Source organism: Scyliorhinus canicula, chromosome 8, assembly GCF_902713615.1.
Source record: "Scyliorhinus canicula chromosome 8, sScyCan1.1, whole genome shotgun sequence".
Lineage (NCBI taxonomy): Eukaryota > Metazoa > Chordata > Chondrichthyes > Carcharhiniformes > Scyliorhinidae > Scyliorhinus > Scyliorhinus canicula.
Genome location: NC_052153.1, coordinates 76505873 through 76532488, shown reverse-complemented (window position 1 = coordinate 76532488; position 26616 = coordinate 76505873). Strand labels below are relative to the sequence as shown.

The 26616-nt window shown below is 44.2% G+C and overlaps 1 protein-coding gene across 3 annotated transcripts in view; it reads left to right on the top strand.

Annotated features, from left to right (window-relative positions):
* Nucleotides 1-7248: 7248 nt before the first annotated feature.
* LOC119970333 (spindlin-Z) overlaps nucleotides 7249-26616 on the top strand; it is a 108140-nt gene continuing 88772 nt past the window's right edge. The window contains exons 1-2 of one of the 3 annotated variants that reach the window (XM_038804775.1): nucleotides 7249-7431; nucleotides 8817-8901. The gene's annotated coding sequence lies outside the window, so the exon portion shown is untranslated. Of the gene's footprint in view, nucleotides 7432-8532; nucleotides 8902-26616 lie in introns of those variants that run through there. The other 2 variants (XM_038804773.1, XM_038804774.1) reach the window with 2 other exon arrangements.

The window sequence follows — 26616 nt, the reverse complement described above, 5'->3', positions numbered from 1 at the left end:
GGGGTTAACCTTACATCCGATTGAGTTCAGAAGTTCCAGGAGTTCAGACAGAAGCGTGATGTGCTCTGCCTTGGTGTCTGTCTGCAGTATAGGTCGCCCACATACTGTACGAGACATTCGGGTCGGGAACATTTTGCTAGTCCATTTGCCAGCTGTCGGTGGAAAATGGAGCGGGAATTGTGGAATCCTTGTGGGAGGCATGTCCACGTGTACTGCTGACCTTTGAATGTGAAGGCAAATTTGTACTGGCACGCCTTTGCCAATGGGATTGACCAAAAGCCGTTGCTAATGTCCAATACTGTGAAATATTTGGAGTTGAGTCCCTGCTTGAGCATGGTCTCGGGACTTGTTGCTACCGTGGGGGTTACCGCTGGGGTAACTTTGTTGAGTTCCCGATAATCAATGGTCAGACGCCATGATTCGTCGGGCTTCCTCACTGGCCAAATAGGGGCATTATTAGTCGAGGCTACTGTCCTAAGTACACCCTGCTCTAATAAGCTCTCTATAACTTTTCCAATTTCTCCCTCCGCTTCTAGGGTAAATCTGTACTGTCTTTGTGGTCTCGGGTCAGGTCCTGTAATTTGAACTTGTCCAGTCATTCTGCCGCAGTCATGCCGGTGACTGGCAAATGCTGTCCTGTCCTTGTTCAATACTGCCCTAACCTGTTTGTCCGTGCTAAGTGTGGTCGGGTCAAAACAATAGCCGCCTGCTGCGCTAATCCTGTTTGCGTACTCTCCTACTGTGAGCGTTGCGGGTGCTCTGTCTGATTTCGCCATTCGCCAGACACACTGATTGACTGGGTCGAACGACAGGCTGTGGGCATTCATAAAGTCAATGCCCAGTATGTGTTCTGCTGTGCGGGGCAGATTAACTAAAACAACGGGTGTCTGGTGGAGATGTTCCCTAGTTGGATGGGTACAGGGGCTGTAATGTGTCCCTGCTGTGAGTGACCTGTAAATCCGCTGAGTGTAATTGTGGCTGTAGTGGGCCACGTGTCTGCCTATGGTGTACTGGAGGAATTAATGGTCGTGCGGGACCCTCCTGTGTCCCAGAGTAATTCTATGGGCTTTCCCCGAATTTTCACCGTGACCACCGGTCGTCCGGATCGGTCCCAGAGGGTGTCACAGACCCAAGTGGGGGAGCCCGAACACCGTCAGTCCGTTCCGTCCACATTGGTCTGTCCTGACTGCGTCCCTATACTGTGGATAGGCTTAGCTTTGTTTCTGTTCAGAGTGCCTGTCTGCTGGCCTCTCTGAGATTTCTGCGGGGCATTGCATTCCCTAGCAAAATGCCCTAACTGTCCGCAGTTAAAACATTCCTGTGACTTCAGTGGGGGGCTGTTCTTTCCCTCATTTACCCATGTGGGGTTTTGGTGCGTTCTCACTGCTTGGATATCTGCTGCAGCCTGAGCTTCTTCGGGGTTCTTTACTGTTACCTTGCCGTGGACAGATTGCTCCCAAGCGCGGGACAATCTTTTCAATACCCATTTTTCATTATGGGCCTCTTCTGAGGGGTCGTAATTGGAGCAGACATTCTGTCCTCCATCTGTGGCGTGGGAGATGATAGTGCGGGTCCATTTAACCATGTTATCTCGGGTCAAATGTGCGCGGTCTAAATCACCGAAAACTGCAGTGAAGTGAATCCACAGCCTTCCTGCAAATGCTGTGGGGTGCTCGGTCCTTTTCTGCCTACACTTATTTAGGCCTTCGACTGGGTCTCCTCTGCTGTACCCTATCGCGTCTAAAATAGCTGTATGCATCTCTTCGAGGGTGCCTCCTCCAACGTTCTGTGGGTCGGGGAGGGCTGCTACAACTGATGAGTCTAAACTCAAAACTGTGAGCTTAACCTGCTCTCGCTCATCCAGGCCGTACATGGTCGCCTGCTGTTTCGTGCGAAGAATTGGTGGGGGTCTGCAGTGGGGAGGAACGGGGTGATTTTCTCACACGCGTCCCTTAGTTGTGTCACGGTTAAGGGGGTGGTGTACATGATCTCGGGTGCGCCTTCTGCGGTTGCTTTTCGTTGGGTGGTGACTGGGTTCATTGGTGCGGGTGCTATCTGATCTGTGGGGGGTTGGGGCGCTTTCCTTTTCTGCTGCGCTGTTAGAGCACCTGTTCCCTGAACATATTGCTGCGCTGTTTCACTTAATTCCTGCCAATCTGGGGCATTTTCTTCTTCTAACTGTGTTCTAAAGGTCTCTTGGAAGCCATTCTGCACAGAAAGCAGAGATTGCAGCTGTGCAATCTGCTTCCTACATTTAGCGTGGCCCACTGTGCTTTGCCTTTGCTCAGTGGTGGCAGCATGGAGTGCCCTTAAAGCTGCCTTTACATCGCTACACTGCTTCTTCATTGTCTCTACCTGCTTTTCTGACTCTTCTCTTATCAAGACTGCACGTAGCACATCTTGATAGGCCTTTTCGTACTGAACTTGAGAGCTGCTCAGATGGGCTAGACAAGACTAATGTGCCCTCTTGGCATCATCCACCTCTCTATCCTTATCTGCCAGTTGTTGTCTTAATCCTATATTCTCCTTTTCGATGTCCCTGACATCCACTTTGCTCATTCTGTTTTTCTCCTCTAACTCTGCTCGGAGCGTCCTGATGACCTCCTCTGTGCCTCGCAATTGTTCCAAGCAGGACACAATTGCCATCGGCTTACGTGCTTTTCCTAAACTTTTCTTCTGAATGTCAGACAGGTTCTCCCACCAAGTATGTCCTATACTCCCGGGACCTGTCTCCTCATTCACACAAAACTCACTCCAAAGGGGCCATCCTTTCCCTTTGAGGTACTTCCTGAGTTCCAGCTCCCAAACGGGACACTGACCTACTCTGCTGCTGTTGGTCGCTGCGACCACGAACTGCTCTGGGTTCCTGAGGCGTTCCATTGCCTGCATGGCCATTTCTTTTTCTCCTATGCTCTCTTACATTTGGAACGAGGGATAATAAGGCAATGCTTATAAAATACGGGTACGGCTTTCGCTATGTTCCGAATTATAAACTCCCGACAGTTTGTCGCAACAAAAATATCTCGGTTTTACCTTATAACCCTGTTAGTTACGCATGCAAAAACACACTTCCGAATTAGGAGGATTGATTTGAACTACTTGACCACTTGTGGTTTTTCCTTTTCCCAATTGGATTTCAAATTCAAATTTCTGGGTTCTCTCGGAGTGGGGGGGGCCACTTCTAATCGAGCCCTGTCGGATGTCGCCACTAAATGTTGCTCGTTCTGGGTGAGTGTGCTTGACACTCAATTTGGCTCTGTTTCGTTCCTTAGCTTTGGAGTCGCCAGGTATCGTTAAGATACCGCCACAAGTTTCAAGTTCAAGTTCAAAGCAATAAATCCATACACCAGTTAGTAAGTTCAAACAAGACACGTTTATTATATTACAGTAATCTACTAATCATGCATATAAAACTATAAGACTAGGCTAATCCTACCACTAATAGGCCAAATACTTATCTGGATAAGGGGACTTCCGGATCAGGGAACAACGGCCTCTAGCTTTGTCCTGGGACCGCAGGCTTCCAGTAGTTATGGACTAAAGGGGGTCAGGAGTGTCTACTCTCGTAGCGTGCGTTGTATGACACTTACGTGTTGGCGGCTGCTGTCCAGACCTCTCATCCTCAAGGGTCTTCTGCTGCAATGGTGTTCTGCTGGGAGGGCTGGCTGGTCAAGGAGAGAGAGAGCTGGGGTCGGGGTCTCTGTTTTATACCTCCCTCAGGGTTTGGGCGGACCCTCTATTCACTCGCAATCGATTGGGTCTCTTCCCAATCGATTGATTTGAATTCCCCAATAACGGGGCAGTTCCTCGATCACTGGGCGGTTCTTGGGACTTACTGTTTTGGACTTCATTTGGCACCGAGAAGTCTGGCCTTCTATTAAATGTATCGATTAGCGTTAACTTGTTTCCATTGTACCTGGGGATCGCCCGGTATCGCCTCATTAGTATGCTAACTTGTTTTCTTTCACAGTGCTGTCTGGTTTCTGCAGCATTCAGAACTGGTTTCTGCAGTAGCCAGAATACACAAGCGCTTTGCAAGCTGCTTGCTTTTGCAACATGTCCATTTTCCCTGCATTCCTTGCAATCTTCCATTTTGTGTTGGGCAGTGGTCACCCCAGGTGGCTACAGCATGCACGGAGCAGCCAGCATTCTTAACCTAAAAGTCGGTCGTGGCTGGCATTTCTTAAAGCCGTTTGCAGCCGTTGAGTGCTTCTCCTGCAATCAGGAATGCTGCAACCGATTGCTCCGCGACCCTCCCGACATCCGCCTGTGACCCACATGCAGGTCATTACCCTCAGTTTGAAAAACCCTGCACTAGAGTCAGTGGAAATGCATTTCAAGGCCCCTGCGTGAGGCAGAGCAAAAACTGCCCAGCCCACAAGATTGGTGAGAAAAATTATAGAAAATTGCAAGATCCTGAGTGACATATTCCACAACACAGTGAGCAAAGAAATAAGCCATACTTACATTTTAGAATAGGCGGTGATCCAAAGATTCACCACTGAGAGATCAGTGGAAAGAGAGCTGCAAGTAAAAACAAAGGTTTAAAATAAATTGCAGAAAAAAAGGCTGAGTTAGATACAGACATCTGCAGAGCACAGTTAAAAAGAGGGAAAGGACCTTGCAGAGTTAGAACATACTCTGAATGCAATCCTTCTAAGCATTTTGGAAATTCTGAAATTTTAGTTTTGAAAAGCACTCCAAACTGAAGGCAAGAGGCTTCAAATACTCTCATTTTAAAACCAGGAAAGTGTATTCTGTCCCCAAACTAAAGTAGAGGCATAACTGAGTTCCATGCCCAGTGCAGTACAAAGAGCTGATCACCCTGTGCCTTCATTGTTACATTTGTTGTGAAAAACAACACCTGCAAAGCTTTTTCCAAGATCTGCCCAGCAACAAGATCCCAAAAAACACTGTACCCTAGCAACTATGGCCTGTGTGAAAAAAGGACTATGGACAGAAAATTAGACGAGATCCCAGAAATAGAGCAACTCTCAATAAAGTCCCCCAGATAGAGGGCAACACTTAATAAAGTACTACGGGCAACAATAGCCCCCAGAGAGAGGGCAACTCTTCTGAGATCAACAAGAAACCCCGGAGCAACTCCACCAAAGGCAACGAGAGATCCCAGAAAAATGGCAACTCCGGCAAAGGCAACAAGAGACCCCGGAGAGAGGGAAAGAAGAGACTTCACGGGGGGCGAAATGAGAAAATAAACAGTTGAAACAACAGTTGGTTGTCCATCAAGATCAAATCCAAAAGGAATGTGACCATTCAGCAACATGAAAAAATGAAAATTGTCTTAAATAGCAGAATGGAAACACAATAGAAGCCACTCAAGGAGACTACGGGATTACAGGAAAACTCAAGATGAAACAAGCAAATTTTGCAAAGTAAAACCTGTTGAAAAGTAAAACCAAACACAATACAAAAATTCCTTAAGTCAAGGTTTATTCCTCTGGAAGATGACAAAGAGGAGCAAAATGACTTCAGTGTCATCTTGAACAAACTGACGAACCGGTTGGCAGAGAAGACTCAGCAATGTTCCATATTCCAGTTGGAAGCCAAAAGCTACAAGAAAAAGACTGAAGAGCTACAGAAGCAGTTGAATGAAAGAGAAGAGACATTGCAAAGAAAAGCAATATAGATTTCCAAGCTGCAAGCAAAACATAAGTAGCACATTTACGGTGACATACATGGACAACCATGATGCCAAAATAAAGGACAAAGCTCTACTGTGGTCACAGAAACAAAAGACAGAAATAAGATTGTAAAATGTAAATCAGACACAAGGAACTAGAAGAAGAAATGCACTGGATGTTTTATACGTGCTGAGAACCATTGAGCTGAAAACCATTGAGCTGAATGAAAATAACCTTGCAAAATGGTTTGAAAATGCACAACAAACAGATGTTTGGCTGAAATTGAGAGACAAGTGGAACTGAAGATCTATTTGTGAAATGTATACTTTCAGTAAGGATATGGCAGACACCATGGAACAAGAAAACTGATATCATACTAGGAAAGAACAGAGTGCATATTCAATTTTGAAGGAATGGGCCAAACCCATGGTGTCTGTAAAAAAAAAAAGCAGGTGAGTTGCTATTAAAGAATAACACAACTTGAAGAAATGCAAAAAGTGAATCAAACAGAGATTGCAGGGATAGCAAGTAACAAATTGCATTGCAGTAGTCTGTTAGATGGGAGGGAAGTTTGCTTTAGAGAAGAAAGGGGGGTGTTGTGATATGTGCCTGCATGCTATTATAATGTAAAGGTGCTTGCAGGACAAGGGTTAATATGGTACTGGAGAATGCCACTGCCCATGGTATGATGTATAGAGTCACATGGCAAGTGACTGGGAGAAATGTCTAGAGAGAACCTCTGCAAGCAAGCAACCAGGGTGCATGGTGAGCAGCACCATGCATGATAGTAACCTGGGAACTGTAACTAATTAAAGACTACCGATATAGTGGTCATGTTTAAATATACAAGTCTCAAGATCTTCTCATGGAGACACAGTATTATAATATCTGCACTTCTCTAATTAGGCCTATTGGTCATCTCCAATTTTAATCACGCCACCATTGTTGAATGTACCTTCAATTGCCTGGGCCCTAATCTCTGACTAAACCTCTCCATCTCACATTCTAACTCTTTGACCAAGCTTTTGGTCATCTGCCTGAATATCTCATAATGTGGCTCAGTGCTAAAAGTCGTGTATAACGTTATTTGGGCATTTAAGTGCTACATGGAGGTGCAGAGTAAATCTAAATTATTGTTGTACTATCCTAGCTCCTGGTATGATTTACATGGATAGGATCATTCTCCGTATTACTTTCACAGCATTAATTTCCCCCGTATTTATCCACTGGCTAAAAGAGAATTTGCAAATTTCGGCACTTTAACACCGAGACTATTAGAGATTAAAATATCTTTTTTTTTTAAATATTTCAAAACTTGTTTTTTTTCAGCAGCCCACTGCGGTTTCACCATCACAAGGTTCGAAGCAGAACAAAAGAAACTCGGGAGCTTTAAATTGGCGCGCCTGCGCCAAGGAGGGAGGGGGTAGGGGTGCCATAGGCTCGTTGGAGCGCAGTCTCTTGTGTATGTATGATACCAGTGAAGGACATGCAAGCAGTGCTCTCCGCTGCTGAGCAGACATGGCACACTTTCTGGCAGGAAGTCGGCACGACGTCGCGACGTTGTACCGACTGCACCTAGATGCGGAATCCACGCGTTTGCCCACTATTTGGCAGAGAGGGGAGGGTGGGAAGGCAAAGAAAGGAAGGGAGGGAGTGAATGAGCTTTAACGTCGTCGTTGCGGCAGTGTGTGTTTGTGTGAGACGGTGCTGTAGTGTTTGTGGGCGAGGGGGAGACAGACTCCGATCTTGTTTGTTTGTGTGTGTGTATATTATATATATATATAAAAAGGTAAAGGATCACGAATACTTTTTTTGTTTTACCTTACAGTCGGACGCAAGTCTGTCGTGTTTTCAGAAAATAAAGCGGCACCGGGTGAGGTAACGGGGAGCAGAATAAATGGGAGAAGAATGAGGAAGCACAAGTGGGGATAAAGTGTGTGTGTGTGAGAGAGGGCGGGCGGGAGAGAGACTGGCTCCTTTGTTCGAGCGCGAGCGATGGTTGAATTCTGAGCCTAACCGCTTCTGATTCTAATGCTGCTCGTGCAGACAAATAGTGCGGCACTGCTCAGCTGCATCATGGCTGCTTACATTGCTGCCGTGATTTTATCTATTTTACATATATTTGTGTTCCATCTTTATACGTTATACTGGAAATGCCCAGCGACTTTAGTATTAAAATGACCAGCCTCTCTGAAGGTTTTTTTTTTGCTCGCCCTTTTCAGCCTTTCCACCACCCCCGCCCCATCTATGGATTCAGGTTCACTGTGTCATTGAAGAAGGAAGGTTTTTTTTGTCGATGCAAAGTAAAGCGTAGATTTTTCATACACCGACCGAACCAAGAAAATAAATGAACTTGGAAGATTTGTTTTCCTCATTTCTCTTTGGTACTAGATTGGAATGTTAGACCATGTCCGCTGGATTCGAGTTAGCTTATTGTGAAGTGCAGTTGCATGATTAATGGATGCAAATGCTTCATTCTGCACTCAAATCGTGGTTTAAATATTTTGCATTTTAACCTAACTGTTCAAAATATTTAAATCTGTGTTTGAAATAGCATTTCGATAACTCTTAACTGCAAATTAGTAACGTGTTTGAAGTATGATGTCAGTATGGAGACGGTGCATAGAGAGGTATCTAGCATCTGCACTGTTTCTACCACCACACAAACCGACCCAAAACAAGAATAAACTCCCACATGACACGTAAACATAGTCATTGAGGAATAATTTAAAGATTCAAATCAAGAATAGTCTTATATTATGTATATGATGGGCACAGGCAATTTCACTTTCCAGGCTATTCTGTTAGGTAATTTTAAATTTGTGATCTGATATCAAAATTTAGTTTTGAACTGAATGACAATGCATTATTGTTTAGTAATCACTTTTATTGAATTCTCTAATATTGCAAGTTATTGTAGTGTGTAGAAAAAGAATGGTAAATTATTGCCCTGGGCATAAAAAATTAATTGTTGACTGGATATGAGCTTCAGAATGCTATCATTGATACCACATTGCTCACTTGCATAACCATATCAAACTGCACCAAACTGCACTTTTACATATTTCAATTTTATGCTTAATATGAATCATTTTAAATGCCTTTTGAAATGTCATTAATACAACATATAGGTATTATTGAAATGTTATTTATTTTTTTCCCAATTTCCTCAAGGTACCCGCGCACTCAAGAATATGGTTTCTTGGGCATCGGTGTCTCTGCACTTCTTCACTTAGTCATTCTTCGTTTTTGAGGCTAGGTAAGAATCATCACAGTCAAGCTTGGATCAGTTCATGCCTGACATTTACTTGCCTATTTTCAATCACTGTGACTACGGGTTTTGACTGGACTGTTTACTCTCTCACCAGCGCAAAGTTGATTGGGCCAATTTTTGTGACCCAACCTGCAGCTTTGGTAGAGAATTGAGAATGAAATCTAGGATATTCTTAGACATGATATTGGATGGTGCTTTTACCTACTAAAGAAAAAAAGAATATTCATTTATAACTGCTTACATCCTCACCAATGAAGTACTTTTGAGTCGGTGTTGTATTGTACGGAAATGCAGCAAGGTTCCACTGAAAAAATCGTGATTATGACTAAATAAACTGTTTTAGCGATGTTGGTGAAGGGGTAAATGTCCAGACACCAGGAGAACTTGCTGCTTCCTCGAATAGTGCTGCAGGATGCCATCCATCTAAAAGGGTTGGTATGGCTTCAGTTTAATGTCTCATTTGAAAGGGTTGCCTCTGAATGTAGCAGTCCTCAATATCCAATGGATTATTTCCTTAAATCCTAGTATTGAAGTGAAATTTTTACCACTGAACTAAGACAACAGCGAGCAGTTGGGTTGATGGAATTGTGAGGCTATGAATGAATAAAGAAGTGAGTAGTACTTTAGTAGCAAGAAGTGGGCAGGGAAGCTTGGGAAACAGGAGAGCAACAAAGCATGAGATGACAAAGACATTGAATAGTCTAAGCAGAAAGCATTGCACTAGTAGTAGAGGCTAATTTGAGATTTAATATTGTCATGTTTAGTTTAAGATGGACAAATATGCTGTCTTTGACTGACCTGCTAAGGATATCTGAGATTATTGGCGTTTCACATTCTTTATATAACAAATATTCTGGAATTTGTAACAAATTATGTCTGAGCAGTGTATAGGTTTCAAAGCAATTCAGTTAGCCAAGGTCAGTTGCCTTCTGCAGATCCGCAGACAGTGGAATGTTGCAAATATATTGGTTGGTGTTCTTTCCTCCTCCTACGTGACAACTTTGGATAGCTCTTGTCTTGAACAAATAGTACTTAAAGACCCTCTGAAGCTTTTCGTCAATTTTTTGGGAGACCATAGGTTTTGTGTAAATAGGTTGAGCAGATGATGCATGATGCCTTTAATTAATGTTCTTGACTGTTTGTCTGTGGCTGACTCTGCATCATGACCAAATTCCAGAATTGGGTTGATAAAGCTTTATACAGTCTGAGGAAAGCTCCATGGTAACTCCATGTTTCTTTCGACAGAGGATTTGCAGTTGACTCAACTTGGTGATGCCTTGGTAGTGATGTCATTGATTGTAATTTTAGGAATGTTAACTCTGTCTGAATGGAAACCTCCTTACATTTGAGTCGGGAGGCCACTTATTCATGCCCCACTAGAGAGGATTGAGCATACAATCTAGACTGTCACTTTTTGTGCAGTACTGAGGGAGTGCAACACTGTTGAAGGTGTTGGTTTTCTGATGAGACATTAATAAGTATGTTGTATCTACTTAACATCTGTCTGGTAAGGTGGAGGCAAAGGATCCCATTGTATTGTTTGAGGAAGGGAAAATAAATCCTTCCGGGTGCCCTATCCCTGAACCAGCTTCACTAACAGTTTGTCTCGTCATTACCTATTTGGTATGTGCAAATTGGCTGTCACGTTTCCTCCATCACAATCGTAACTACATTTCAAAAGTTTTTAATTGGCTGAAAAATGCTTTATGGCATCATAAAATTGTCAAAGGTACAATATAAATTCAAGTTCTTGTATCTCTGTCTCTGGGGATTGGACATGTTGTGTATTCACAATCTGTCTGGCTTGTCTTGACACCTCGTGTTGGAACCTGGTATAGTCCCTATTTCATTTGTCCTTGTACATAGTTCAGGTTGACTCAGAATTAGCAGATTTCCCCAAAAACCTGTAAGCCAAAAAACACAAGACTTATTTCTTTAAATTTAAACTGCAGCATTTCAGAGGCATTTCACTTGTGGATCTTATGGACAAATTTAAGTGTTTCTTTGTACCCACAGTGGATATGAGTAATTTGTGTATTTCAGGTAGACACTCTCTTATATTTCCCTCTAATGTTACAAATAACTTGGTGAATAGGGACTTCATTGTGTTTGTTACTTTAAGAATATAGCTTGAAGGTTATCTCGATGTGTTTGGTTCTTGAGATCGCCTGTCTGAAGTTTGCAAGAACTTTGGGAGCTACAATTTGTAATTATGATTTCAATTAAACAGCACTTGAATATTGAGCGTGAACTTCTATTAAATCACACAAAACCTTGTAAAGCAGCAACACAGTCCATTGTAGCGAGTATGACTTTTATATTCTCTTTACTTTACCTACCATTGTAATGTGTGTAATCATACATTTGTGTATCTTTCAGCCTACTACTCTCTTTTCTTCCTTCTACTTCCCTCCACCAAAAATACGAGAGGATAGATTGGTGTCTTAACTTGTTAGTTGGAACATTCTGATGTAGGTCTTTCAGAAGGCTTTCGACAAGGTCTCACACAGCAGATTACTACGTAAAAGTTAAAGCGCCTGGGATTGTGGGTAGTGTCTTGAGATGGATAGAAATGTTAGCTGGTTAGCAGAAGGGAAGCAAAAAGTTTGAATAAATGGGTCTTTTTCTGGTTGGCAAGCAGTGACTCGTGGCGTATCCCAAGGATCTGTGTTTGGATCCCAACTGTTCACATTATATATTAATGATTTGGACGGGGAAACGAAATGTAATATCTCCAAATTTGCAGATGGTACAAAGTTGGGTGGGAGGGTGAACTGTGCGGAGAATGCAGACATGCTTCGGTGGGATTTGGACAGGCTGCGTGAGTAGCATATGCATTGCAGATGTAGCATTATGTGGATAAATCATAGAATCGCTACAGTGCAGAAGGAGGCCATTCAGCCCATCGAGTCTCACTGATTCTCTGAAAGAGCACCCTCATTTTCATTTTCATTTCATTTCATTTTCATACCTAGACCCATGCCCCATCCTATCCTCGTAACCCCACCTAACCTTTGGACACTAAGGGGCAATTTAGAATGGCCAATCCACATGACCTGCACATCTTTCGACTGTAGGAGGAACCTGGAACACCCGGGGGACACCCACGCAGAAACGGGGAGAATGAGCAAACTCCACACAGGTCACCAAGGCTGGAATTGGACCAAGGTCCCTGGCGCTGTGAGGCAGCAATGCCAATCATTGTGCCACTGCTGCCCAAAAATGTGGTTATCCATTTTGACAGCAAAAATATGAAGGCAGATTATTATTTGAATGGGTGCAAATGAGAGAGTTGGATACTCAGCGAGACTTTGGTGTCCTTGTGCATCAGTCGCTGAAAGTGAACAAGCGGGTACAGCAGGCAGTAAAGAAGGCAAATGGTATGTTGTCCTTCCTAGCAAGAGGATTTGAGTATAGGAATAGGGATGTTTTACTGCAATTTTGTATAGGGCATCGGTGACTCCATACCTGGAGTATTGTGTGCGGTTTTGGTGTCCTGACCCTCGTATGAGGAGAGACTAAATTGATGAAGATTATATTTGTTGGAGTTTAGAAGAATGAGAGGGGATCTCATAGAAACTTAGAATTTGGATTAGACAGGACAGATTCAGAAAGGATGTTCCCGATTGAAGAAAGCAGGAAACAAAGAGCCTGCAAAAGGATTTGGATAGGTTAGGTGAGTTTGCGGATGGATATCCTTACACATAATCACAAGTTAACATGCAGGTATAGGAAGTAATTAGGAAGGCAAATTGAATGTTGGCCCTTAATATGAGGAGGATGGAGTATAAAAGTAGGAAAGTCTTGCTCCAACTGTACAGGATATTGATGAGATGCGTCTAGAGTACAATGTGCAGTTTTGTTTACTTAAGGAAGGACTGTTGCTCGTTTTGCCAAGTGTGCTTTACACTTAATTGCTCTGTTTTATAACCTTGCTCGAGAGTCGCCAGGTATCTTTATGATGCCACCACGAGGTTCAAGTTCAAGTGCTGATCAATAACTCAATACACCAGTTAGTAAGGTTCAAATCAAAACATTTATTATATACACAGTCAATCGCTACTCATGCATAAAATACTACAGAACTAGACTATTTCTACCACTAAAGGCCAATACTTAGCTTTGGAAAAGGAACCCACTGGGTCAGGGAACAATGGCCTCTCGTTCGATCCTGAGACTGCAGGCTTCCAGCTGGTATGGACTAAGGGTTAGGAGCACCTATCTCGTAGCGTGCGTTGACTGGACACTTACTTGTTGGTGTAGCTGCTAGGCAAGTCTCTCCGAGTTGAGAGTCACGGTCAAGTTCTTTGAGGGCTGCTAAGAAGACTTGCCAAGAGACCGAATTGAACTTGGGGACTCTACTTTATAGTCCTCAGGGGCTTCGCGCCCTTTTGGGTGGACCCCATACCTGGTTCCAGTTGATTGGTTTGATTTCCCCAATACTGGGGCTGTTCCCTGATTGCTGGCCGGTTCCTAAGAGTCGGTTGGCTTCTTTTGTTTTGGCTCCTGCTGGCGCCTAGGAGTCTGGCTTTGCCTCGATTATCTTAACTGTTGCTATTGTTCTCGGGTATCGCTCATCAATATGCAGATGGTCGTCAGTTTCAGTGCTGTCTGCTTTCTGCGAGTCTTAATATACAGGAAGCTTTGCATTCTGCTTGCTTCCCTGTACCTCTCCATTTTTCCCTGCGTTCTTAGCGAATCTCCATTTTAAAGTCGGGAAGTGGCCAACCCAGGTGGCTACAGGACATACTTGCATTGGAAGCAGTTCAGAGAAGGTTCACTAAGCTGATTCCTGGGATGATGGGATTGTCTTGTGAGGAAAAGTTGATCTGGTGGGGCCAATACCCCTTGACTTCAGAAGAATGAACAATGATTGAAATATATAATATTCTGTTGGTGGCTTAACGGTAGAATAATAGGAGACTGTTTTCCTTTGTGAGGGAATCCAGAACTAGGGGAACAGTTTTTAAAGTTAAGGGATCTTCCATTTAAGGTAGAGGCAAGGAGGAATTCTCTATCCGAGACAGAAGTGGAGGTAGGCTTGTTGAATATATTCAAGGTGGAGTGAAATATATTTTGATCGGCAAGGACGGGGGGAGTGGGTGCAGGCAAGAAAAGGGTTGTGAAATCAGATTAGCCATGATCATCTTCAATGGCGAAGCAGGCTTGATGGGCTAAATGGCCAATTTCTGCTTCAGAAGGACATGATGTCTGGAGGCCCTATGAATAATGTAATTTAATGCTGCAGACACATTGGGATACATTTTTGCATCCGTGCTCTGTGTGTGGAATCTTTCTTGATGGAAGAGATGATTGATGACAGATGTTAACTTTCCAATTTCCACTCAAAATTAAAACTGGAAAATTGAATGGGTTGAAGGGGCTGAACCCTGTACCATATTGTCCAATCTGGTCTTCTGCCAGTGAGGTTATGTGTTGCAAACTCTGGGTCACAATTTACCCCAGTATTTTTGGTTTTGCCCTTGTACGTGCAGGCAACCTAATTTGGTGACTGATGTTGCCGTTGTGAAAGATTTAAAAGTAAAATGCCATGAGGCAAAGCTTTGGTTCTTTGCTCAAATGAACAAAACTAAAGCTTTATCTGAACAGTACTTTCTAAACTGGTTTCAGTTGGTGACATCGCACATACATTTTCAAAATCTGACTTTAGGTTAGCTAATAAGGATGCAGTAAAGTCAATTTTTAAATTTTAGATCTACAATTGCTCAATTTTTTTGTAAAAATGAATTAAGGTGGGTTCTGCAGTGTGTTTTACATATTGGTTCATTACCTCTGCAGAAGCTGTGATACAAGGTCTGTTTCTCCCTGCTGGTAAAGAATTTTGGATCAGAGACAGGCCGTTCAGACTAATAGATCTATTGCCATAGTTTATGCTCCACATGTGCCTTCTCTCATCTTACTTAATTTTAACCTATTGACATCCTTCTATTCATTTTTCCTTCCTATACCTGTAAAGCTTCCTTGTGTTGCAAGCCCACAGCAAAACAGTCCTCAAAATTGCAAGGTCACTATAAAGATGAGATCTGTGGGAAATCAAAAAGTCAAGCTGATGTGGTTGGAATAATGTTCTGAGGGCTGGATTATGACATAAAGCCAGAAGGATCTTGCATTCTATTAAATGATCTCATCTGGCTGTAATTTGTTTCATAGCATGAGCCAAATGATGAGATGTACCTTTTATGTAAACTTAAGCAGGTTATTGAATGGCTGTTTCTTGAGCAACATTGTATTTAGATACAGGTACCTTAAAACAAGAGCTGAGGGGTAACACGCAAATTACAAATTAAATGGATTAGAGGAATCTTATAAATAGAAACATTCAATATTTTATTTGTTGCTGCAAATTATTTTGTGAAGTTGCTGTTGAGTTATATTTGTATGTTTTATATTGAAGGTAGATTAGTTTGTTCAGTACTTTGAAATTTCTTTTCCCTTGGCCTGTGGAAGAAATGTTCAGCAGGACTAGTTGCAGTGGGATACATCTGATATTAAGTTTGCTTGTGGACTGTTGTGCACGTGTACTCATGCGAGTTCAGAAACAAGTGTTATGGGTATGCTAGACATATAAACAGACATGGTTTGGGAAATAAATTGATTGTATGTTTTATAATTTGCATGGATTTTTAAGTCAAACTTTTGTTCTTAAAAATATACAGCAAAATTCCATCATGAGGCTGGATTTATTTCTCAATCAGTACTTTAAATGTTTTAGACCCTTTTTCACTTCTTCCGCCCAGTTAGCAGATTGGAACCAGCTGCCAAAAACAGTATGTGCTGATGATGCCTTACTATTTATTTCCTTTCCCTCCCTGTGGAGGAAATAACTTGTTGTCTCCAGACTGAGATTAGACAATTCCCTTGTGGATGATCCCAGGTGTAAACATCCTGCATCTTTTAATTGTATTGCAGGTAGTGCAACAATGGTGCAGCTAGAACCAACTAGCAGAAACAAAATGTTAAATGCTAAAATGGGTTTGGTGGTTACTCTGAGCATATCAACTGGAAGAAATTATATTGCTGTATAATCATTAATTTTACTACAGCCCAATGTCTGTCTTAGTAGTTCAACAAGGTACCACATTTAGCACACAGGAGGATTGTTTTAGGGTTACATGTGAGAAGCTGGAAGTGTTATCTAGGAGTTTCTAGGGGCTAATAATTCGTATCTGGTTTCAGCTAATCTCAAAAATAAAAGCATTTGTGTTGATTGCTCTATCTATGACACCCATCTTGTATTTCTTCTTCAATCCTGTCCCCACTAAACATATGACCAACCAACTTCCCTTCCTGGTTCTCATGTTAGCCAACTTTGTTAACTGTTTTCTCTCCATGTATTTAGCTGTTGGCTAGACAACTGGTTTGTTAGCTCTGTTGGCTAGACAGCTGGTTTGTGATGCCGAACAAGGCCAACAGCGCGGGTTCAATTTCTGTATCAGTTGAGGTTATTAATGAAGGCCCTCTCAGCCTTGCCACTCACCTGAGGTATGGTGATCGTTAGGTTAAATTACCACCAGTCAGCCCCCCCCCCCCCCCCCCTCCTCTCAAAGGGGAAACCAGCCTATGGTCACCTGGGACTATGGCGACTTTACCTTTGCATTTTACTTCAAATCTTCCATCGTCATTTTTCTGACCAAAAGTCCTACCCTCCAACTTATTTTTCCTTTCCTCTCAATTCTTTTGAAGTGTTGCTATCTCTAAAATTTGTGTCATCTTTCCTGGACCCCCCCCCCCCCCCCCCCCCCCAAATCTCGCTTTGTTCCATTCTTATCCTTCTAACCATAGCTAAAGAATATTTTTTAATGTTTTCTTCCTGTTTCTTCACTGTCCTCAAAGATCCATCCCTGCACCACTCCTATTTCCCATCTGTGACATAATCCAGAAAGTATCTGCTTCCTCATGATGCTGACAACCCTCAGCATGATCTCACCAGAATCCTCCTCAATTCAACTCTTCACTGTCCTTGAATTGTCAGACTGCTTAGCCAAAGTGTTCATTGAGCAGAAATATCTTGCAACTAAATATTAAATTCCATTTCCTAGCCGTCCTTCCCTTTCCCTGACTAAACCAGGCTGTTAGCAAACTTGGCCTCATCTTTGATCTCAATCACACATAAGACATAGGAGCGGGAGTTATCCATTCGTCCCCGTGAATGTGCTCTGTCTTTCAATTAGATCACGACTGATCTTCTACCTCAGCAATTTTTCCGCACTGTCCCCCTGTCCGTTGATATCTTTATCTAGAAATCTTATCAATCTCTGTCTTGAACATTCTTGATTGCGTTTCCACAGCCATCTGGATAGAGAATTTCAAGATTTATCACCCTCCAAGTGAACAGTTCCTCCTCACCTCAGTCCTAAATGGCCCACCTCTTATTTTGAGTAACTGCCTTCCACCTGTAACATCACCTGACTCTGACCATGCCTTAGGACGTATGCTGCTTAAATCCATGTCCATGTCTTTGTTACTTCGAGATGTTATTCTTCCAATGCACAAATGGCTGACCTCCCATGTTCTCCCCTTCAAAAACTTGAAATCATAAAAATCTCTGCCCATGTCCTTATTTGTGCAAGATTCCATTCAACCTTATCCAATAGCTTGCCGACCTATATTGGCTCTTTGTTAAGCAATGTCTCAATTTTAAAATTCTCAATCCTGTTTTCAAATCCTTCCAAAGCTTTACCCCTTACAGGCTTTCCTGTAAATCCTCCATGTGCCTGCAGTCTCCTTCAGCTGTCCAATTCTGGCCTCCTGATTTTAATTTCTGTACCATTAGCAGTTTGTACAGTGGTGGAGTTTATATGATTCTGTATCTTTAGAATTGTACGAGGGTTATACTTTGGAACTGTATCTTTAAATTTACGATAAATGAGAGGGATCATGTGATCTTTCTGAGAGTCTACCTGTTCATAAAAGCTGGGTGTAATTAGTAAGGATCAAACGGAAGACTGAAATTGTATTACTGAAAGGGAGGTGAACTTTATGTACATTTGACCATTGTAGATATTGCTATGTCCACAAGTAAGTCTCCTGAAAACATAAAGATGTTACCAGTATCAAGATTGTAAATAGCTGTACTGAAACATGCCCCATTGTTTCTAAGCTGAAAGGGTGTTGTGGTCAGAGATGGCTAATTAACATTTCTACTTGGAATCGGGGGTAAAGGTGTTTTTCCATTGTCATGGGGATGGGGGAAGTCTTTTTTGGGATCAAGTTACAGGCTTTCCTCTCAACCCAGAAATATGTCGGACTGAGACAGTTGATGTTTTAGTCTTCAGTCTATGTAAGGACCCTTCGTGTTGATTCCCTTATTTTCTATTTAATTTAGTTGTTATCGTTTTTGGTCCATGGATCTTTAGTGGAGACATAGCTTTAAGTCGAGCAGAGGAAGTGAGGAAGTAAAAAGTCTCTCTCTCTCTCTCTCTCTCTCTCTCAAATGTTGGCCCTTTTTTTTCATGGAATCCTTATAGTGCAGAAGGAGGTCATTTGGCCCATCAAGTCCACTCTGATCCTCCGAAAGAGCTCCCCACCCAGGCCCACTCCCGTGCCCTATACCTGGAACCCCACCCAACCTTGCTTGCTGTTACTGTGAATTTGCAGAAAGCCACTGAACTCTCAAAGCGGAAGCAGCTCTCTACTCTGCTGCCTATTGTACAAAGGAAAAAGTCTCTAGATGCTGATGAGCCTACAGTGAAAACTATTACAGACTGAAAGCAAAGACATCCAACAGGAGGCTTGGACTGAAAGAATCTAATTGGAAGGCATCCATCTAAAATGGAGACCGTTAAATAACAACGAAACAGAACACCTGGAGGCTTTGTTCACTGGGGACAATAAGGCCACCTTGAGTGCACTTCCAAAATTCCACCAGCACATCTCGTGTCCCACCAGGGGTGACACAACTCTTGACCACTGCTACTCAAAAATCAAGGGCGCCTACCATTCCATCACCGACCGCACTTTGCAAAATCAGACCATAAGACGGTGCTCCTTCTTCCAGCATACAAGCAGAAACTCAAGCGGGAGAATCCAGCTAAGAAGGTCGTGCAGTGCTGGTCCAAGGAAACAGAAGAGCAGCTCCTACATGACTGCTTGGAGACAGTGGACTGGTCCATATTTAAGAACTCGCAATGACCAACTTTAATGAGTATGCCACCACCGTCACAGACTTCATCAGCAATGTGTTGGCGACTGCTTGCCAAAGAAAGCAGTGCGTACGTTCCCTAACCGGAAACCATGGCTCAATCACGAGATTGACTCCCTACTGAAGGACCGGTTTGAGGCGTTCAAGTCAGGCGACCCAGACCCATATAAGAAATCCAGGTACGACCTCTGAAAAGCCATCCGGGATGCCAAGAGAGAATATCAGACCAAGCTAGAGTCACAGATTAGCATTACCGACTCTCGGCGGTTGGGGCAAGGCCCAAACAACATAACCGGCTACAAAGCAAAGCCGGGTAGCATCTCCGGCAGCAGCACATCCCTCCCCGATGATCTCGATGCATTCTATGCTCGGTTCGAGCGGGAAACCAACAATCTGCTGCCACATGCCCCAGCAGCCCATAAGACGCCCATATCCACCGAAGCAGCTTCCAAAGTCAGATCAGCCTTCCTGAAAGTGAACTCTCGGAAGGCGACGGGTCCGGATGGAATCCCTGGTTGAGCACTCCGAGCTTGTGCAGACTAGCTGGCAGATGTGTTCGCGGACATCTTTAACCTGTCCCTACTCCACTCCCAAGATCCCCACCTGCTTCAAGAAGACCACCATCATACCAGTGCCAAAGAAAAACCAGGCAATGTGCCCAAATGATGACTGTCCGATGGCCTTGACATCAGTCGTAAGGAAGTGCTTTGAGAGGTTGGTCATGAAGCGCATCAACTCCATACTCCCAGAACGCCTTGATCCACTGCAATTCGCATACCGCTGCAACCGGTCCACAGCAGACGCCATCTCCCTGGCCCTACACTCATCCCTAGAGCATCTTGACAACAAGGACTCTTACTTCAGACTATTATTTATTGACTACAACTCCACCTTCAACACTACAATCCCAGCCAAACTTGTATCAAAGCTCCAAAACCTAGGACTTGGCTCCTCACTCTGCAACTGGATCCTGGACTTTCTGACCCTCGTACCACAATCAGTAAGAATAAACAACCACCTCCGCCGCAATAGTCCTCGATTCCAGGGCTCTGCAAGGCTGCGTACTTAGCCCCCTTCTATACTCCCTGTACACGCATGACTGAGTGGCAAAATTTGGTTCCAACTCCCATCTGCAAGTTTGCTGACAATATGACCACAGTGGGCTTGATCTCTAATAAAGACGAGTCAGAATACAGGAGTGAGATAGAGAACCTAGTGGAGTGGTGCAACAACAACCTATCCCTCAATGCCAGCAAAATTAAAGAGGGGGTCATTGACTTCAGGAAACAATGTACTGTACACACCCCTGTCAGCGTCAATGGGGCCAAGGTGGAAATGGTTAACAGCTTCAAATTCCTAGGGGTGCACATCACTAAAAATCTGTCCTGGTTCACCCACCTCACCGCTACCACCAAGACAGCACAACAGCGCCTATACTGCCTCAGGAAACTAAGGAAATTTGGCACGTACACATTAACTCTTAACAACTTTTACAGATGCACCATAGAAAGCATCCTATCTGGCTGCATTACAGCCTGGTACAGCAACAGCTCGGCCCAAGACTGCAAGAAACACCAGAGAAATGTGAACACAGCCCAGTCCATCACACAAGCCTACCTCCCATCCATTGACTCCATCTACACCTCCCACTGCCTGGGGAAAGTGGGCAGCATAATCAAAGACCCCTCCCACCCGGCTTACTCGCTTCCAACTTTTTCCATCGGGCAGGAGATACAAAAGTCTGAACACGTACAAACAGATTCAAAAACAGCTTCTTGCTGGCTGTTACCAGACTCCTAAACGACCCTCTTATGGACTGACCTGATTAGTACTACACCCCTAAATGCTCCACCTGATGCCAGTGTCTATGTATTTACATTGATTACCTTGTGTTGCCTATTATGTATTTTTTATTTTCCATACTTAATGATCTGTTTGAGCTGCTCGCAGAAAAATACTTTTCATTGTACCTTGGTACACGTAACAATAACCAAATCCAAATCCTTTTAATATATTTATTTACACCCCTCTTTACCCTCTAGCCTTTTGGGCTAGTGTGTTTGTAGGGGGTAGGGCAAGCAAAAAAGGGGTGGGGTTTAAAAATTAGGCCGTTAACCAGCTGTGTCTGTTGACCATTTAATTATAATTATTGATTTTATAAAAAAAGTTAATTGTGCAAACCTGGTGACTGCAGTTATTTGGCAGCTGAAGACCAAAGACTTCAGGTGTTTAAAAAAAAATAGAAAATACCTGTGTTGTGACTCTGGGTCAAGTGGGGCTGGAATTGATCGCGCACTAGCCCAGGGTATCGTAACAGTAGTTTGCAGCTCTCTTGAATCAAGAGAGCAAAAGAAATGAATGTTAGTCAGGACTGCACCTGAAGCAGATTTATCGTTCATAGTTCAGCATGCGGTTGGAAGCTCAAGCTCAGTTTGGCAATGGAGTTAACGAGGGTAAAGGCTTGAACTACAGGAAGAAATTGACTGTAAACTTATTGTGAAAAAGCAGTTAGCCTGGGAACGGAGTGGGGGAGCGCAGTCTGTATTTGTCCAAAGCCTGGACAATGAGCAGAGAGCTGTTAGAAATCCAGGGCGTTTTAAAATTAAAAAATATATTACAAAGCAAGATAGCAGTGAGGCCCAAACCTGAGCTGAAGAGTCTATGCTTGTGAGAAAAGGAAATATTAGGGTCACAGCTAATAGTGAATGAAGGCTCCCAACTCTGAAGATAGATGGAATGCTGTGGAGAAATTAAAGTGAATTCTAGAGTGTTAAGTAATGGGTTAAGAGACATTGCAATTAGTTGTCTCATTTATGTTAAGTGTTCAATGATTGACACTGATATGTAAAGGGGCTTCAGGTGGACTCTGGAGCTTGTGATGATCTGCAGAGTTCTGTGCAGAGTGAGTTTGAACCATTAAAGGTGTGTTGGTGAAAAAAGGAGCTGAACTCTTGCCTCTTCATACCACAGCATCTAGTACATGTTAACACAGAGAGTTATGGCATACTTGATTTGATCACCGAAGGAGAAGTTAATGAGCCCTCAAGTTTGTGTATTGCATAAAGGAACTTTGGGTGGGATTAGTGTGTAAGAGGAGTACTAGATGTCAAGTTTGTGTGGACAAACATGGTTGTGTGGACATTTGTCTAGAAGGACAAACCATAATTAATTGTAAATTTACGTAAAATTCATTGGTTTCAATATATTGTTTAGAATCTGTAGATGCGTTAGCCCTGCTGCTTACGGCGCTGAGGACCCGGGTTTGATCACGGCCCTGGGTCACTGTCTGTGTGGAGTTCGCACATTCTCCCCGTGTCTGCGTGGGTCTCACAACCCAAAGATGTGCAGGATAGGTGGATTGTTCACACTAAATTGAACCTTAATTGGAAAAAAATAATGGGGTACTCAAAATTAAAAAAGAAAAATCTGTAGAAGTTATTGCAATAACGGTAATTCTTGTGGGGTATGAATAGTTACTGTGTTGGGATAGCCTACAAATGAATGATCTGATAAATTTTGGGATGGCTAGAAATAAAATGGGCTGGATTTTCCATTTAGGGGCCTTGAGGGTGAAATTCTCCACCTCGCTATGCCGCAAATGCGAACCACAATCGGGTGGAGAATTGGACGTATGGCCAAAATCGAAGTGCGCACCTGGTGCTTGCCGTGGCGATTTAGGTGCCATGCCTGGTCCCTCGCTGGTGGTGAGATTTGTGCCCTGCGCTGACGACAGTTTGCAAAACCGGCATTTGCATGCATTTACGTGTGATTAGCGTGTCGGACGCAGTATCTCCTGCCTTCCGCGATGCTCTGCTCCTCTCGGGCGGAAGTCCCGAGCCATGCATTACTACAAGTATTTACAAACGTGAGGTACCCTGGCTGCAGAGGGGGAATGGGAGGCTTGAAAAAAACACTGGCTTGGACTGTCATTGCTGCTGTTTGTCTTTTTAAAAACACCCCTTTAATGCTACTTAGAGGCTCCTGGCTGCTCACACTGCTGAGTGCTGCCTCTGTCCATTAAATGTTCAGTCGTCATCTGGGACCTCTTCCAGGCTGATCCTCGGGACACTACTCCAGCCGACCAAATGTTGGCACTCCTCAGAAGTGCTGCCCCGATGCAGGGGATCAGCAGAGCTCACCCCAACCAGTGGACACTTGCATCGCAGCCTTTGGAGCCCTGCCTGGTTCTGTGCCCCTCTTAGTGCAGAGGACTCCCTAGTGACCCCCACCTCTCCAGATCACCAACTGTCGTCTCCTGGTGAGACTGGCAGCGCTGCCTCTATCATCACCTGCCAGGCAGTGTTCATGTGACCAGGCTTGAGTCTGCGGCCCATGCTGGGAAAGAGAATGTCCCTTTGCTCCTCACTAGCCCGGAGCTGTGGTCCATCTTGGACTCCTGACCTCCTGGAAGGGGCGGGGGGGGGAAGAGAGAGAGAGAGAGGAGCAGGTTTTTTCTCAGCCATCTTGCTGACTGCAGTGAGTGTACGGTAAGTGGAACACTTCAAAACAGCACCAGCTGCCAGGCTCTTTGGCACCAACTCCGGCCCGAGCGTTTAGAACGCCAGCTGGACAAAATTTAATGTCTGGGTCTTTGGAACCGCCCCTGGCACACCTCAGGGCAGAGACCTCACCAGTGACCTCCACCCTCAAGATCACGAGCTGGGACTGAATTGCGTGCAATTCATGTTTCTATTTGGGATAGTATTAGTTTGGCAATTCAGGACATTCAAATAGACCAGCACTATGCCAGCCTCAATTGGAAGTAATTCCTAGCCCAGATGTAACCGCTGGAGCTGGAGTTAGCGTTAATGAGCCTGACAAACTGGAGCTGCTTAAGTGCTTCACTCACCAAATACTCACTGTAACCACGAAGATGGCTCTGAGACTATCTATGCCTGGTATGATAGTAAGTGGACCGTTGCTCGATGCCAATGAGGAGAGGAAGGACACCCTGTTCCCCTGGGTGGGCCACAGACTCGCTTCCTGAATAGAGCCTGGGAGAAGGTGGCAGAGGCAGACAGTGTTGCCAGCCTGACCAGGAAGAGAGAGCTCATGATCTTGAGGTTGGAGGTCTCTGCCCTGAGTGTGCCAGCGAGGGTTCCAAAGACCACAGTGTAGGTGTCCTTTGGTTGGGGGTGAGCTCTGCTAATCCCCTGGTGGGACTGCGCTTCTGAGAGTGCACTAAGAAGTTCCAACACCTAGTGGGCTGTGATTGATCATGACCACACTCATCCCCTTGATGATGCTGCTGGGGTTTGTGGGTGTTCAGAGAGGCAGCCTGGGTGGAATCCCACTACACCAGAGGCGGGCTGAGCATTTACGGGACACAATGAGCAGTCATCAGCCATGAGCTTGTAAGTAGCACCAAAGGGGTGCATTTAAATCCATATACTGCAGCAATAGTGGTCCGAACCAGGCCACCCCGATCCTGCCAGCCCGACAATTCTTGAGAGTTTTGTTTAGCCTCTCGCACCACCTCAACAGCCAAGGCTTGTAAATACTTGCAATAATTCGTGCCCTCGTGACTTTTGCCTGAAGGGTGGAGCATTATAGAGGGGCTGATTTAGCTCACTGGGCTAAATCGCTGGCTTTTAAAGCAGGCCAGCAGCACGGTTCGATTCCCGTATCAGCCTCCCCGGACAGGCGCCGGAATGTGGCGACTAGGGGCTTTTCACAGTAACTTCATTGAAGCCTACTCGTGACAAGCGATTTTCATTTTTCATTTCATTTCATTGCAGACGGGTGGAGCATGAAGTGTCTAACCCGCTAATAAGATTTAAAATCATGCAAATAATGGTTTTGCATGGGCCTGATGGCACGGGCTGTAAATCTCAGTAATACCACCAGTGGGGGAGCAGAGCATGACATTGGAATTGGCCCCAGGTCGGGTGGAAATTGAGATTTTTAAAAAAAAAAACATGCGCCTGATTGCAGCTGCCAGCGGCAGGAAGCCGAGAATTCAGTAAAATATATACTAATGTCTACTGATAACGTATAGGAATCCAAGATCAATTGTGCATTTTTACTACATTTTTTTCAATAATATCCATTCTGAATCATTTTCATTTTGTTTCCTGTCCATATCAATTTTTAAATATTTGGCTAATAATCTTCTGTTTGCATTTTCCCTTCATTTATAATATATCCAACAAGAGGTACTTTTGAAAGATTTACTTTTAACTGAGTTTTTATTAAGGCAAATTATGTATCCATTGCATTTCTTAAAGTAGAGGGAATTAAGCAAATGGAAATCTGGGCCATATATGAGATTAGAAGAGCCTGTGACACGCGAAGCCTGGAGTTGAGACTTGGGGTGTGATTTTCGCAAAAGTGAACAAAGTTCCCGAGCGAGCGCGTTTAGCCTCATGTTTCGCGGCACTTGCAGTGCCGAGAAACACATGGCGATTCAATGCAACTCTCTTTGAATAGGGGCCTAAACAGGGAATGCACGACCGAGGCCACACATCGTCCCGTTTTTTACAATGGGGAGATTCGCTCGCCTAAACTCCCCGTTGTAGTGAGAGAATAGCGTCCTGATCTCTGAGCCCACACACAAAATCCCGACCTCCACCCCAGCCCGAACGCAAGAGCAACCCCAACACCCACGCTGGGCAACCCCGGCCCGATGTCGCATGTGTAGAAGCCAGCTTGGCACCTTGACTGTTCCCTGCCGTTGGCAATGTTACAAGCTAGCACTGCCAGGGTGCCCAGGTGGCACCAGCAGCAGTGCCAGGGGACCACCCTGCCCAACAGGCATGCCGCTGGGGGTCTCCGATCCCCTTGGAGACCCCTGCGTGTCATTCCGTCTAGTCTCCATTTGTGCGGACGAGCACCAAACGGTGCTCACCCGAGGTCCCAGAAGCAAAGGGATTGAATCCCAAAGCCTCGCTTACCTTGCGAATCTGCATATTAAGGGATTGAATCCCAAAGCCTCGCTTATCTTGGAATCTGCATATTAGAGTAAGGCTGACTGCCTCGCTCCAATATGCAGATTTGCCATAAACTGATCCTGCCCATTGTGGGCAGGATTCCTCTTGCATCGTCACGAGAGATAGCGTTGAATCTCCCGAGGTATTGCGAGCCAGGTAGATCCTGGTCACACTGCGCCGCGGCGAGATGCTTTTCCGTTGCGGTGTGGCTAGAAGATCGCACCAATTAGCTTTTAGAAATAAATGTGACTGGTTTGTATGGGAAATGAAGGGAGACAAATGGATTTGCAAATGTGGTAGAGTGGAACTTCCAAATAAGGGTTGATATTGGGAAAGTGGTTCCACCAGGTGAGGGTTGATTTAGGCAAAGAGATTCCTCTTGAATTTCACAGTTTGTGTGGTATGGCAAGGAGGAGCAAAGAAAGTTCAGTTTTAAACCCATGTGTTTATTGTACTGGGGTTATTGCCCGAGGGTGCCAGATCATCATTGTGATGTGAAGTTCAGGGTGTTGTGTCTCTTAGGAGGCTTGTGGCATGGTTTGCAAAGTGCCATATCCAGATGGTAGTGTGGGGGACGTTGAAGCAGTTTGAAGATGGGATGGCTAAGTA